Below are 15,489 nucleotides of genomic sequence, written 5' to 3' on the forward strand. Positions count from 1 at the left end.
GTGCACTGACGGAGAGTTCTGAAGAGTCACTGATAGATTCTTGGGGGATGCCTACATCATAGGAAGAAGAAGTGCCAACCAGAATGATATCATCAGCCAACCAAAGCCCTCAACATAGCCTCCCCCCTGCCCAGTGAAGCCAATCAGGACAACCAATAAATTCAGGTCAACATATCACTATTCTGTTGGATTCCTGATGTTTTCTGAGTCCATTGTTTTCTTGCAGAGGGAGATCAGGATTGGCAGAGGCCCTCAAGAACCCAGCAGTTCAACTCTGAGCTATAGGAAATCTTTTTTCTTCTGGTGACATCAGTATTCTAGTAACCCATTATTTCTACGACATAAAGACTGAATTATACTCAGGATCTTTAGTAAGGAAAGTCTCACATTATTTCAGGACAGCTATGATGGGGATCCCATGGTGACATGAAAAGGCCTTTTTCCATCTTCTTCAGTGGAGGAAACTTCAAACTTCTGCCTGGTCTACCTTAAGCCATATTCCTCCCCTGCAGAGAAGCAGAAAAGCTCATGAAGCTACAAGTCAAAATGCTGGGTACAAATTCATATCATGATGCATTTCAAGGATTAATATTGCCAAGAAAGCAGAACTTGTTAGGACTTATGGATATTGAATTAGAAAAGGCTCATGGTAAATTGAGCAAGACTATTGTATGCACAACAATGAAGAATTATGAAATTCCCACAGTGGAAGAAGGAATGGTGAAAATGTCAAAATGTACAGAAATAGTGAAACTGTTCTCTGTTTGATCAGAGAACCATTTTGTTTGAAAGACTGAAGCCTTCTATGAACTTTTTGCTGAAAGAAAAATACATGGATGATTTGTGGATCTGAAGACTAAGAAAAATGAGGACTAAATGAAGGGACCTGTAAAGTACTTAAGAGAGAGAAGGGACAATAAGAATCTAATTATCTGGTTGAAAAGAAGGTCAGCAGTCATCTATATTTTTCCTAACTTTGATTTTCTTTTCTGTTTTCCCCCCATATAGTTTGCTATTATTATATGTAGATTTTTAATATAAAGAAATTAGAAAGAAAGAAAGAAAGAAAGAAAGAAAGAAAGAAAGAAAGAAAGAAAGAAAGGAAGAAAGAAACCATGAGTCTATTGCTTACCCAGCAAAGTTAGTCCATTTTAAACTTGGAAAGTATACCATGTCCGCTGTCACAAAATGGCTGCCATGGGGTTGGGCACAAGCAATACCATAACTATCTTTGATCAGGGATAGATCTGGCAAGATGCTCCTGCCATCTCACCTAACACTGGGATGCTCCTACCACCCCAAATTACTGGTATCTTTTCCTTTTGGTAAATGAGCATTCATCCAAGAAGGCCTTTGGTTGTGCTGGCCCTCTCCTTTTCTAGGAAGATCTGCAGGAGTAACGTAGACCATTTCAGAATGGAACTGATGCGGCAGGCTAGTATTTTGTACTCCAGTTTCCCACTTGGCATTTTTAATATTTCTAATTAAAGAAGCTTTAGAAAATATTAAGTCAACTAGAACCAAGCGTCTGGTGGAACCAATAAGAGTGATGGGCACCCTGGCACCTTTAGGAACCACATGGCTGCTCTCCTGGTCTATCCCAATTAATGTTGATTGCTTGCAGCTCTTCCAGAACTCAACTGGGCATGACTAGGTCCTTTTTTTTAACCAAAGATGGTCTATCCTTTTGCTGCTCTTCAAGAGGCCATGGGAAAGACTAGCTATGGAGCCTGAAGAAACAATCAATTAGAAAGAATAAAAGTTCCCAGGAGACCATCTGCCCAAAGATACCCCCCCCATTTTTTCTTCTAAATAGCCTCACTTCACTGTGCTTGGCTCAAAAGTATCACCTAGTCATGGCAGTTCAGCCATGTACGTTTCTGGTGCAAACCTCAGCATATGGATTATAACCTCAGCAAAATGACTCACTAGTGAATATTTCCAATATGTTACTGTTTTTTGGGCATGACCCATCTGCATAATAAGCTGATTACAATGGCTCCTGCAGGTCCTTAAAATGCAAATATTTTGGGAAAATGCTAGTTCTGGGTTTTCCAGAAATATGGCATTGGTCTGGACGTGTTTGTACAACAGGTACAATGGGGTTGCAAACACGTTTAAACCAACAGAAGAGAATATTGAACTGTGGTTGATCTAGCACTGGTAATGTTATCCAGTGATCCGCCAGGGACTCTGCATATCCTCTCCAGCAGCCAACATCCAGATAAGCAGGGTTTAACACAAGACCAGCAATCGAGCAGAAAACAATACCCTAATCAAGGAACTATCAAGCAGAAAGCCATACCCTACCAACTCTGACTGGGCAAGCTACCATATATAACCATGAAGGAAACCTCACACCCATTAATATTGATGTTGTTACCTGGTTGGGTAATGAAATGTCTGCAAGAAAGCAATCAAGCTCAGAGACCACCAATGTCTAAACCTCCCTCACTTTGCTCCTTGTTGAGTTCTAATTGGATCCCTAGTCTCTGCCTTCAGAATACACCTAGAAGCTGTGAAAGTTATCCTGTTTGAATGCCAAGTATTATTTTTGCGCTATAGGCTTCTAAAATAATGGTCTGAAGTTCTAAGAATACTCAGACTTCAGAGATAGTCTTGGTGGTAGGGCATCCAAAATAATCAAAAGTTGATTAAAAGTTCACAATAGTCATCTTTTGGACACTCCATCTGGAAGGGGCTAACTTGCCACAGCCAACTCACTGTGAGACAATCCACACGGGATAACTCAACATGATAAATGTTATCTGCCCGTCTTTCTGCGACATTATTTCCATTGACAAATTTGGGTAGCCTCAGGCCGGGGGTGGGGGTGGGGGCTGGTGTGCTATGGTCCATGGGGTCACAAAGAGTTGGACATGCCTTAGTGACTGAACAGCAACAACCATCTTTTGTCTTGGTCTTTATGCTGGGTCTAGGAAGGAAATGTGATGTCTCACCCTGCAAGATCTTGTAATCTTTGTCCTCTTGTGTCTCTGTGTGTTGACTTTGGGTCGATGGCTTTGGAGTTGGAGAAACCCTGTTTGTATGTGAAGGATTTCCATATCTTGAGGAGATTGTCTTCAGTTTTAATTGAGTTGCCTATATTGGCAAATTTCCTAGCAAAAGACACCCTTAGTCAGTTTCGGTTTAGGTATGAAATTTGGCCAAAAGACTCAAGCAGCCTTTTGTTTTAGTGCCTAGGGTTCACTGAACGGTCAGGGCTGGTCAGGGTCAGTGACTGGCATGGATGGCAACAGTGGCATGGAAGTTTTTCTTCTTACAACTGGATCCCTGATGGTGCAGTGGTTAAAGTACAATAGTGCAGGCAAACTGCCCAGGGACTGGAGTTCAATTCTGGTGGGGCTCAAAGTGGACTCAGCCTCCCATCCTTCCAAGGTTGGTAAAATGAGGACAGGATTGTTGGGGGCAAAATGCATAGTGCTTCTACATTGTAAACCATCCAGAGAGGGCTGTAAAATGCTACGGGGTGGTATATAAGCCTAAATCAGTGGTTCTCAACCTGTGGGTCGGGACCCCATTTGGGGTCGAACAACCATTTCACGGGGGTCGCCAAACAACTCAGTCCGCCATTTTTTCCCCCTTTTCCTTAGCTGTGCTACTCCCTTTTATTCTATTGGCTTTTGAAAGCCAATAGAATAGACTCTCTTGAATAGAGTCTAATTCTATTGGCTTTCAAAAGCCAATAGGAATTGTCCAGGCTGTCTCTGCCCTGCTGAGCCTGCCAAAAGTCCCATTCTGCAAACGGTGCTGCACCAGTTGAGTAGTCCTCGATTTACGACCGGTTGAGTAGTCCTCGACTTACGACCGGTTGGGGGTCGCGGCATTAAAAAGGTTGAGAACCACTGGCCTAAATGCTATTGCTATTGCTGTCCAAGGGGAGTTAAAAACCAGGTCACCAACATAAATTATATGGCTCCACGGCATCAACTAATTTGTGCATCTTCAGCCAGGTGGGTTGTTTGCCACCCCGTTGCTGGAATGGGCAGGTTAAGGATGGCTTGTGCTGGGCCCTTAGTAAGACGGGATTCACTCCTTGAGTTTAATTAGCAGTTCAGCTAACGGGTTTGTAATTCAGGCACGACCCTGATTGCATCCGAAAGCTACTTTATTTCTTTGCTTGCATTCTGAGCACTAATTATGCTTCTCTGCCTGCTAATTGCTTTCTAGACTTTCACCGCTATCTCTTTCCAGTAACATTTATTTTTCATGCCTCTCTGTGTTTAAAGGTATCAAACAGGAGGAGATGAAAGGGGAGGGGGCAGGCATGGAGGCAGAGGCAGCCCTGACAGAGCTGGGCTGAAGCCAAGTTGAAAGGAACTGTATTTGTGTAAGTGTGTGTGTGTTTGTGTGTGTGTGTGTTTGTGCTTGGGAGGGGTGGGAAAGTCTCTATTTTGACTTGCTCCTCCTTCCCCAACCTCTTCCCAGCTCTGTTTCCCACTCCAGATGTCTGGAGGAGGGGAGGGGAGTGATGTTTAGCTGTCAAGATATTGGACTTTTCTAATCATGTCTCTGAACATTTGGGATTTGCATTTTCTCGTGTTTTGTTTTTAAAAAAGATTTGAATATTCTCCGGTCCAGAACAGACAGCTGGATATTTGGAAACTCCAGCAAAGGCTCATTAAATCTCATTTAATGTTTTGATGACGTTAAACTTGAACAAAAGATATTTGCAGAATCCTCCCTTTCGTTTCCTTTGGGGGACGCCCTCATGCAGGGGAGACCATTCCTCTCCTTTGCAGCTGGAGAAGGCTACACTGAGCAGAAGAGTCCCAGAGATTCTCTGATTCATCCAGAATGAAATGACTGACCACGCCATGCTTTGCAATATACTGCATTAGTGCTCAGTGAACTTGGTTTCACCCTGAGTGAAACTACAGTAAATGAGATTCAGAAGATCAGTTTTGTTGGAAGCGTTGATAAAACGGCGAGGCAAAGAATCTTGAGCAAAGCCTCCTTTGCAGGGGCTGTTCCTTCAGGCCAGCATTCTGAGCTTGCAGGCTAATGTCCTTTTCGAGATCTTCCTTGTATTGGAAGGAGACTTGGGACTCTACCCAGAAGGGCCCTAGTAGTCAGTGACAGCAGCCAATGAAGGACTGGTGGCAATTTATCCTCTCTGCCTCTCCACTCTCCTGATACAAGCACTTCTCACTATTCCGGCCCAGAGTTAAGTTACGTTGTAAACCCAGATCAGATAGTTAAACTCAATAGGAATAATTTCATAACAAAAATATATTTATTCAGAGAGATTACTTGCATTTATGCTGGTTGTTTCTTCTGGGAAATGCATCTCTGTTCATTCCCATAGGTGAGAAGATAATGCTCTCTCCATACCATCTTTATAGCGGAACAGAGTCATCGGGTGACATCTGATGGCCCATGCTTCTCTTTAGACAAAGACCTTCCAATCTGGCTTGTATCCAGGAAGTCTCCCAATGCCCTTTAGAAACTCCTCCCACTGACTCATTACCATGGGATGACTGACTAGCTAAAACTACATTTCCCATAAGCCATCTCGTAAGGAGACAGCACTTAACCCAATAAATGCCAGATATTCTAACATACAGATACATGTTCTAGTTAGGGTTACATAGAGTTACACAATCCAGAATAACTTCCCTGTCTCAAACTTGTGCCTGATGCAAAGGCGAGGAAGTGGAAATAATTTATCTACCGGTACCTTTTCTTTACCTGGTTTATTGGCCACATGAAAGTATGCTGGGATGGTTGGTGTGGCTTTGGGCACTGCTGCTGGAGATTTTCTAAGGTCAGTGAGTCTAAGCTATGGATGCCACTTCAAATCTTGTTCTGCCCTGAGCTCACTTTGTGGCATCTGGTGAGCTGTGATTCTCTTCCCCCTCCCGCCATATAATAGAAGGAATGTTTGGTTCTTTTTGGATGGAAAGGCCCCAGTAAGGTCATTTAAGGAAAAGGCTTAAGATGGGCTCAGAGCTAGATGAGCATTAAGGGTTACTCTTCAGCAACATCTCCATCCAAATAGGATTCTTCTTAGTCTTGATTGAGATGGTTGCAGTTTGGAGCAAGGGAGGCTGGTAGAGAAGGGAGCACCTTAGGAGTAAAGGAGATTTGAGTTTCTTCCCTTATCCGGGAAGATACAGCCATGGACAGATGGCAGAAAATGATTTTGCATTGCATAGCAACAGATTGGAAAATATAATTACAGTGAGGAACAATGGCTGCGGCAGCTGGACCCCCTCCCTTCGAAATTCCAGAGAGCGGTTTGTAGGAGGAAAGAGGAGACAAAACACATCACTCAAGCTGAATGGAAAAAGGGAAGTAGAAAGAGGGAGAGGCAGCTTTATGCATGGATTCTCCGTGGTCTACCCTATAGTAGGTTGTGGAAAAGAGGGAGGAAAAATGGAGGTTGATTAAATATAAGTCAGAGATTGTCATGTCTCAAGAGTCTCCAAGAGAGCACAACAGAAGCTATTGCAGAAGACAGGGATTGTTCTTTTGCAGGATGATGCTATGGACTTTGAATCCTATTCAGGATTGTCCATTGCTGGTGAGATAGCTCAGAGCCTGGCAGCTGTTGTGTAGGATCATTTATAGGTCTTCCTATGTCTGGGCATTCAGCAAACCATTTGGCTTTCTGTGGCTGGGGAATTCTGGGAGTTGAAGTCCACAGGTCTTAAAGTGGCCAAGGGAGAGGAACAGTCTGAGTTGAGAATTGGGTTATGTAGTTAGTGTAGGATTCTGTGTTTTAGGCAAACCAGAGAACAGGTTAAGGGTTTGTAGAATGCATCCCTTAGAGGTACAAGCCATACCCTAAGCTGGCCTGAAGCTCAACTTCCTCTGACCGGCTTTTGCCCTTTAGTTATCATAATGTGCTGGGAGGAAGGACTTCACTGCTGGGGAGTTGAAGTCTTCCTCTGAATGAATTGCAAACTGCTGAGTCCAGAAGCAGCCTTGGGGGTGGGGGGGGGAGGCAGGTAACCCCTGCTGCTGCAGATTTGGGAGGGATATCTTTTGCTTTATTGTGCCCCTGCTGTGCCAGAATCAAGGTAAATAAAGTATTTTGAAAATGCATTTGCCTCCAGTCGAATGTATTCTCAAGGAATCTGCAGACAGTGAAGAATTTCTTGCCCAGGGCTTTTCACTGCCATGTTTTTTGCTGGGTACCGACAGCAAATTGGGTGAGCAGCAGGTGTTCCTTTTTTGAGCAATCTCCACTCAAATTTCCCAGCTGACAAGGAAATGTTTCAGGGTTTCAGATTGCTTAGTTCTGGAAAAAAATAATAATACAAACGGGAAACACAACTTGTAGATAATCCTGAATTGTTTAGCAAGTTGGTTTTCCCTGGCCTCTATAGTATATATTTCAGGTGGGCATCTGAGAAAGACTAAGCCGGGGGGGGGGGGGGAGAAATTCAGAACAGTGTGTAATCTGGCGGTCCTTCTGAACTCATGACTCCTGCAGATAGTAGTCATGGCTCAGCTTTGCTCAACTGTGTGCCAGTTATGCCCTTTCTTGGATAAGGAGGTCCTTCACCCGGCCACTCATGTCCCGGTCCTCTCCCGTTTGGACTGTTGCAATGTGCTGTGCATGGGCTACCCTTGAAAAGTATCTGAAAACTTCAGCTGGTACAAAATACAGCCATGTGAGCAATCTTGGGTATCCCAAGAATGGCACATGTGATACCTGCACATGTATCAAAGCTGCAAAGCTGGCTGAGGAATTCTGGGAATTGAAGTCCACAAGTCATAAAAGGACCAAGTTTGAAGACCCCTGATATAGGATGACCAAGCTGAGCTGGAAGGCAGAGTTAAATATACCATAAGTTTGGAATCTTTACGTAGTCATTCAAGTCACTCAAGTCCAGCCCCTCATGAATTCTGTTGACTCTTATCTAGTGCCAACTTTGCATTGATAGTTAGTTGACCCGATTCTTGTGTGTAGGTAGCAATAATAAACTCTTCGGTGCTTTGAACTCAGCAATTATTCCTGGTTCTTTGTGCCTGCAGTATCATTATTACAAGAGAGTGATCAGCAGACCTGGCAACAGGTGTTCTGGGACCTGGAATGGGGACAACACAGATCCAATGATCCAGATTTGAGCATTTGGCAACCGGAGTGTATTTATAATGATTGCAGCCTCCCAGGGTCGCTTAACCTTGCTTAGCAACAGAAATTTTGGATTCAATTGCGGTGGTAAGCTGAGGACTATCTATAGAGATGAGCTAATGTGAGGCATCACAAGTGATCCTAGTGGGAAAAGTAGCAAATAGACAAAATTAAAATCCCACAGGCCGTTTTCGGTCTGGAAAGGCCCTTCTGATCCATCCTGTCGGTGCCTGGAATTCGATTCATCCTGAACACATTTGTGGGAAGAGGGAATCCCCATTCATAAAAATCTAGTAATTCACGGAATTAAACCCTCTGGCCTGAGGGAAACAGACAGAACCCCTTTCAAGGAAGCTGACATAGCTGTCCTTTTTAGAGTAGCTTGAAGCTTCTCAGATACAGATTCTTCCGGTGGGCTTCTGGTCCAGCTGATCTTCTCTTTAATTAATTTACAAAGGTAGGAAGCCAGTTTGACTCAATTAGCCATCCAGTCAAATCATGTCATTTCATTACTCTCTCTCTCCACCTGACATGACACAAGCAAGGCATCTGATGGTGACAGCAGAAGCTTATAACGCATCTCTCATTTCTTCTATGGTGGACCGCTCACATGGGGGAAACAAAATGCTCTAAAGCACAGGAATCATGGAGACACATCTGATTCATTCTTGAGATTCAAGAACATCTGATGAACTTTCACAAACTGGGATGGAGATCATTCAAATCTTGCTGATTCAAAGATATGATGCCTACATTACTATTTCTCCAGACCCGCACATCAAGTCACAGCATATCTGGGCTGAAAAATCCCAGGTATAATAATAATAATAATAATAATAATAATAATAATAATAATAATAATAATAATAATAATAATAATAATAATAATAATAATAGTAGTAAAGTTGGAAGGGACCTTGGAGGTCATCTAGTCCAACCCCCTGCTCGGGCAGGAAACCCGACACCATTTCGGACACATGGCTGTCCAGTCTCTTCTTAAAAACTTCCAGTGTTGGAGCATTTACTGCTTCTGGAGGCAAGCTGTTCCACTGATTAATTGTTCTCACTGTCAGGAAGTTTCTCCTTAGTTCTAGGTTGCTTCTCTACTTGATTAGTTTCCACCCGTTGCTTCTTGTCCTGCCTTCAGGTGCTTTGGAAAATAGCTTAATTCCCTCTTCTTTATGGCAGCCCCTGAGATATTGGAATACTGCTATCATGTCCCCCCTTGTCCTTCTCTTCGTTAAACTAGACATACCCAATTCTCGCAACCGTTCCTTATATGTTTTAGCCTCCAGTCCCCTAATCATCTTTGTTGCTCTTCTCTAGATGGCAGCAGAGAGACCTAATATGCCTTACTCATGGTTAACTCAATCAAAATTTATTTAATTAACTAAAGCTTCCAGATCTGGGCTGCAAAATTCTGAATGATAGCTACGTAGTTTACAAAATCTTTCCCCTCCCTCTATTTTCTGCCATCTCTTCAAATCAAATCTTTATTCCATCATAAACCAGCAGATTGAACACAAAATCACAGTTAATTAGAATAAATTAATATGTTTCCCATACCCATAATATGAGTAGTATGTGGCATAGAAATAAAATAATAAAAATGGAAAAATATAATTGTTCTAAAATATCTAAAAAGGAAAGTAAAAGCAGTTTGTAAGTTTGTAGTACTTCTTCTAATCCTTTTAAAGTATTTTAGAACACATATTTTCTCTTCATTACTCTTAATTGTGATTTTTTTTGGGGGGGGGGCTAGGTCATCTATTAATCTGTCAACTTTTTGCAGCCCAGATTTGGGACCCTCAATTAATCTAATGAACTGAGTCATCCTGCAAACTAAATGCAAAAGTTGAGTTCATCTAACACGCTAGTTAAACTTTGGTTCCAGGTGTCCTGAAAAGCTTGACTAAATGACAGCTTACATGGCAGAATGGCTACAAGTATGAAAGTTTGCTTAACTCTAAAACATTCTGCCTGGTGGGATACTGAAAAGGAAGAACAGAGGAAGTCACGATAAAAGTAAAAAGAGGGAATCTTTTTGTAAAAAGCGTTTGGACCAAAAAGTCTCTTGATGTTTGTCTCTGTTTAAGGAGCATTCTTCCTTCTTTTTTGAGAAGCCAGGTCTGAAACTCAAAGGGAAATAGTGCACACCTTATGATGCACCCTGGAGCTTAAAGCTTGCTGCTCCAATCATTGTACTTTGCTCTCAGTTGGAAGATAAGAGATCAATCCAGATGTCAGTTCTCCTGGCTTTTCTCTCCTGATGGGCTCTATAATAGACCTGCTTCTCTGCCTGATCGTTCTTTCTTCCTTTCCCTTCCAATCTGCCACTTGATTGGCCTAAAATACTGTTAGAAGAAAATTTGGATCTGTTTCAAGCCAGGTTCCAGCAAGCACAGAACATGATTAGGGGACTGGAGGCTAAAACATATACGGAACCGTTGCTGGAATTGGGTATGTCTAGTTTAACAAAGAGAAGGAGGAGGGGGGACATGATAGCAGCCTTCCAGTATCTCAGGGGCTGCCCCAAAGAAGAGGGAGTCAAGCTATTCTCCAAGGCACCTGAAGGCAGGACAAGAAGCGATGGATTGAAAATAATCAAGGAGAGAAGCAACCCAGAACTTCCTGAGAGTTAGAACAATTAACCAATGGAACAACCTGCCTCCAGAAGCAGTAAATGCTCCAACACTGGAAGTTTTAAAGAAAAGCTGGACAGCCATTTGTCTGAAATGGTGTAGGGTTTCCTGCCTGAGCAGGAGGTTGGACTGAATGATCTCCAAGGTCTCTTCCAACTTTATTATTATTATGGATCATCGCACAGTCAGCCAGATGTTCAGACTGGATTTGGCATTTTGTCTACCTATCGAGTCCTTACCCAGGACCTGGGATAGGCAGATGTGGATGTTTGATGGTATTATAGATATCGTCGCAGGATGGAAGCAGTTCTTCTTCTTCTTCTTCTTCTTCTTCTTCTTCTTCTTCTTCTTCTTCTTCTTCTTCTTCTTCTTCTTCTTCTTCTTCTTCTTCTTCTTCTTCTTCTTCTTCTTCTTCTTCTTCTTCTTCTTATTATTATTATTATTATTATTATTATTATTATTATTATTATTATCTGCTTGAAGGGGAGGCAGAGTTCATTCCACAGCAAAATAGACAGCTTTGCGATCAAAGGGGGCCACAGATGAAAAGTTGGTTACATTTATAGAAAGGTCTCTCTTTTCTTTTAGGGAGAGTGCGAACGTGGTCTGTCTCGGGGACTATGCTGGGCCTGGTAGGGAAGAAATAGCGTTCCTTACCTGCTGGGCTTGTCCTTTGTGAGTCCAGGTGTTGATGGGTTTAGGGTTGGGGAATCCTATGGTGTGTGTGAAGGATTTCCATATCTTGAGGGAACTTTCCATAGTTTTAACCAAGTTGTCAGTATTTGTCCATTTTTTTTTTTGGCAAAAGACACCCTTAATCAATTTCAGTCTAGGTATGAAATTTAGCAGAAAAGTTTGAGCAGTCTTTTGCTTTATTGTCTGGGGTTCACTGACCAGCTGGGGTGGTCAGGATCAGCCAGTAGCATGGATGGCGAAGGTGACATGGTGGTTTTCTCACAGTAGGAACATTTCATGAACTGTCTGTGATTGCGTTTTTCCACTCACACGCACCTCCCAGAGATTACAATGGTAGCAATGAAAAGACCAGCCCCTGGGAGATGACTTTTACCAAGTTCCTCAGAAGCTTCTGGGCTCCTCCACACCTTTGTGTGGAGAGTTGTGTTCTCCACTTCTGCCCCACACCTTGTGTGGAGAGTTGTCTTCTCCACTGCCTACTTGTCCATCTGTCTGCCGGTCCTTCATCATTGGCGCTCCTGCAACAGGCCGGAAATGATGAGCAGATTCAATTAGGCCAGGCAATTAAAGAAAAAACGGGGCGGGAGGTGTCAACTGCGAAGGCACAGATTAATTTGGCAGCAGACTTATATTGAAGATTACAGCTGGGCTAGGAAGTCTTTTAATCCATTAATTGTATGAGTTGGTGTTGATTTAATTAAACCAGCCTATATTTGCCTGGGTGAAAACAGTGTTTCTGAATACCTAATTTTAGAGCAATGCAAGCATTTGGTATAGGTGAGAGAACTTTAGCAGTGGGGTTCCTCCTGGTACCTAAGGATATTGCATAGTCTCTATGCACCAAAATATTTAATCTGATTACTGAGGTAATCTATGCTTGAGTCATGCAGAGGACACAGATCCTGAAGACAAACCAAGCAGCCGGATTCCTCCAATCCAGTAAACCATGGAGAAGCTAACTAAAGTTAAACCTTAGGATGAGTAATGGCGAACTTGTGCCACTGCCATGTCACCCAAAACGTTGTGACATGTCACCCTTGACCTGCCACAACATTTTGGTTGACACGACAGCGTTCACCAACACCTAATAATAGCTAATTTCAAAAGCAGGCTCCCTTCTTGCAAGATTTTCAGGGGCTACTTGACAATGAGGTGTGCTTTTGCAGGGCTTCCGGGCCATCCAGAAGTTATGCGAGAGGGCTGTAAAAAGACATGTTGGCTGGGAAATTCTGGGAGTTGAAGTGCACAAATATCAAAGCTGCCAAGGGTGGATGTCCCTGCTGTAGGGCTTTGGTGCACACTTAGGAGTCCTCAAAGTTGGCCTAAAACAATAAAGGTTTTGCAGGATGAAAAAATGTCTCGTCCAAAGGACATAATCGTAGGAACTACATTTAAGTTAATGCAACTGAAAATGGATATCCCTGACATCATGTGGCATTTTGGCTGTGTCCTCTCCCACTTTTCTCCTGCTTTCACCTTCTTCTGGAACACAACTCTTTGCTGCTACTCAACCCTTTGCTGCTACTCAACGATTTCCCTGTTCGAGGATATTGTGTGAACCAAGGAGCTCTGTTTGATTCAACAAACCACATACCACACTCCAATGGCACTTCTGGGGTTGGGGGGGGGTCAGCAAAATAAAGATAACAACTGCCAAGTTATGATGAAAGCTGTCCCAGTTTTGCACCTTGCAACATATCAAAAGATGACACAGGACTTTGATGTCACAGCTTAATTGTGTTGACTCTCCTGCAGACCTCACCTACTTCCCCACCCCACGCCTCCCCCACAATGTATGAATTCAGCATGTGTAAAAGAGAAGTAAGGCTTTCTTTTACAATGGTGTAAAGATTAGCTGTAGCATTTTAACTGTATAAACATTATGTATTTTGTCATGTTGGAAAAAAATCCCAATTAACTCTGAATTTTTTAATAAGCCAAAGTCTGGTTTAATTTGACTAACCAATTAGTCTGTTAAATATTGTATTCCTAATAGAATTCCAGCCAAGGCCTTCATTCTTCCTGCAGTCAGAAGTGACTGCTGTTATTAGTTCTGGTCTGTAAAAATGTAAATGACTACTTATTGTTGTTGTTATTAGTTGCGGTCGTGTCTGACTCATCGCGACCCCATGGACAACGTTCCTCCAGGCCTTCCTGTCCTCTACCATCTTCTGGAGCCCATTTAAGCTGACGCCTCCTGCTTCAGTGACTCCATCCAGCCACCTCCTTCTCTGTCCTCCCCTTCTTCTCTTGCCCTCCATCTTTCCCAGCATCAGTCTCTTCTCCAGTGAGTCCTTCCTTCTCATTAGGTGGCCAAAGGACTTGAGATTCAACTTCAGGATCTGGCCTTCTAAAGAGCAGTCAGGGTTGGTCTCCTCTAGGACTGATCAGTCTGATCGCCTTGCAGTCCAGGGGACTCGCAGGAGTCTTCTCCAGCACCAGAGTTCAAATGACTACTAGATGGCAGCAAAGACTTAGACTTCTCAGCTTGATGCAAGGCATATAGAAAAAGGGGTGTGTCTTTTATCACATGATTGCAGTTGCCATTTTGATTTTTTTGACCTTACTGAGGACATCACACACACACACACACACACACACACACACACACACAGTTTAGTTTACCGAAGAGAAGGATGAGGGGGGACATGATAGCAGTCTTCCAATATCTCAGGGGCTGCCCCAAAGAAGAGGGAGTCAAGCTATTCTCCAAAGCACCCGAAGGCAGGACAAGAAGCAACGGATGAAACTAATCAAGGAGAAAAGCAACCTAGAACTAAGGAGAAACTTCCTGATTGTGAGAACACTTAACCAGTGGAACAACCTGCCTCTGGAAGCGGTGAATGCTCCAACCCTGGAAGTTTTTAAGAAGAGACTGGACAGCCATCTGTCCGAAATGGTGTAGGGTTTCCTGCCTGAGCAGGGGGTTGGATTAGATGGCCTCCAAGGTCCCTTTCAACTTTATTATTATTATGGATCATCGCACAGTCAGCCAGATGTTCAGACTGGATTTAGCATTTTGTCTACCTATCGAGTCCTTCCCCAGGACCTGGGATAGACAGATGTGGATGTTTGATGGTATTACAGGTATCGTCGCAGGATGGAAGCAGTTCCTAGTAAGGCCGCCTTTTGCAATTGACTAATAGCAAATTTGTCAATGCCAATGGTGTTCAAGTGGTGCTCCAGTTGTTTTGGGATTGCACCCAAGGCGCCTATGACTATTGGTACTACCTTTGCTTGCTTTTGCCACAGTCTTTCTATTTCTATTTGTAGTAGTAGTAGTAGTAGTAGTAGTAGTTGTTGTTATTATTATTATTATTACCATTGTGGTAAGACTTGGGGACTTTTGACTTGAGATTGTGGTTTTACAGCTGGGGGACTCTCCAGGCCCAGGAGATGCTTCGCTTGAGATGCTCACAAAATCGGCCTTAATACAGCATCTTGGTTGATTGACTTGGGGCAGGAATCCATTCTGCCTGCAGGTGCTGTTTTTCTTCAGATCAAATGATTCTCCTCAGCTAACCACTTTTCAAATATGCTCGTTAGGATTTTTTTTTTCTTTTTGCAGATCATTAAACTGCAATTAATTCACAAATAACCCTAACCGATGAATTAGATGAAGCAAGATGAGGGAGTCGCTCACAGCTCTTGTCACAAGGGGTGGGTCTGGCTGCATTTCGGGGCTAGAGGGAAAGACATTGGGGGGGGGGGAAACTCACCATCTTCAAGTGTGAAGACCCCTTGAGGATTAAACACAAAATGAAAGCGTGACAATACTCTACAGGTAGTGATTTTCTTGGAATTGGCTTTCCACACTCCGTAACTATGTTCCTACAAATAGGTTTAACTCTATCCATTCTCATCAGTTAGGGATCAATAGCCTGCCAACACACCCCTGTATTGCTCGTGAGCCATTTTTGCATGGAGTCCTCCACTTATGACCACCATCGGGACCAACATTTCTGTTGCTAAGCAAGTCGCTTGTTAAGTGAGTTGCATCCAATTTTTATGATCTTTTTTTGCCAACATTAAGTGAGTTGAAAT

The sequence above is a fragment of the Crotalus tigris genome, unplaced genomic scaffold (genome assembly GCF_016545835.1).
Source record: "Crotalus tigris isolate CLP2741 ecotype Arizona unplaced genomic scaffold, ASM1654583v1 scf7180000017614.5298720, whole genome shotgun sequence".
NCBI lineage: Eukaryota > Metazoa > Chordata > Lepidosauria > Squamata > Viperidae > Crotalus > Crotalus tigris.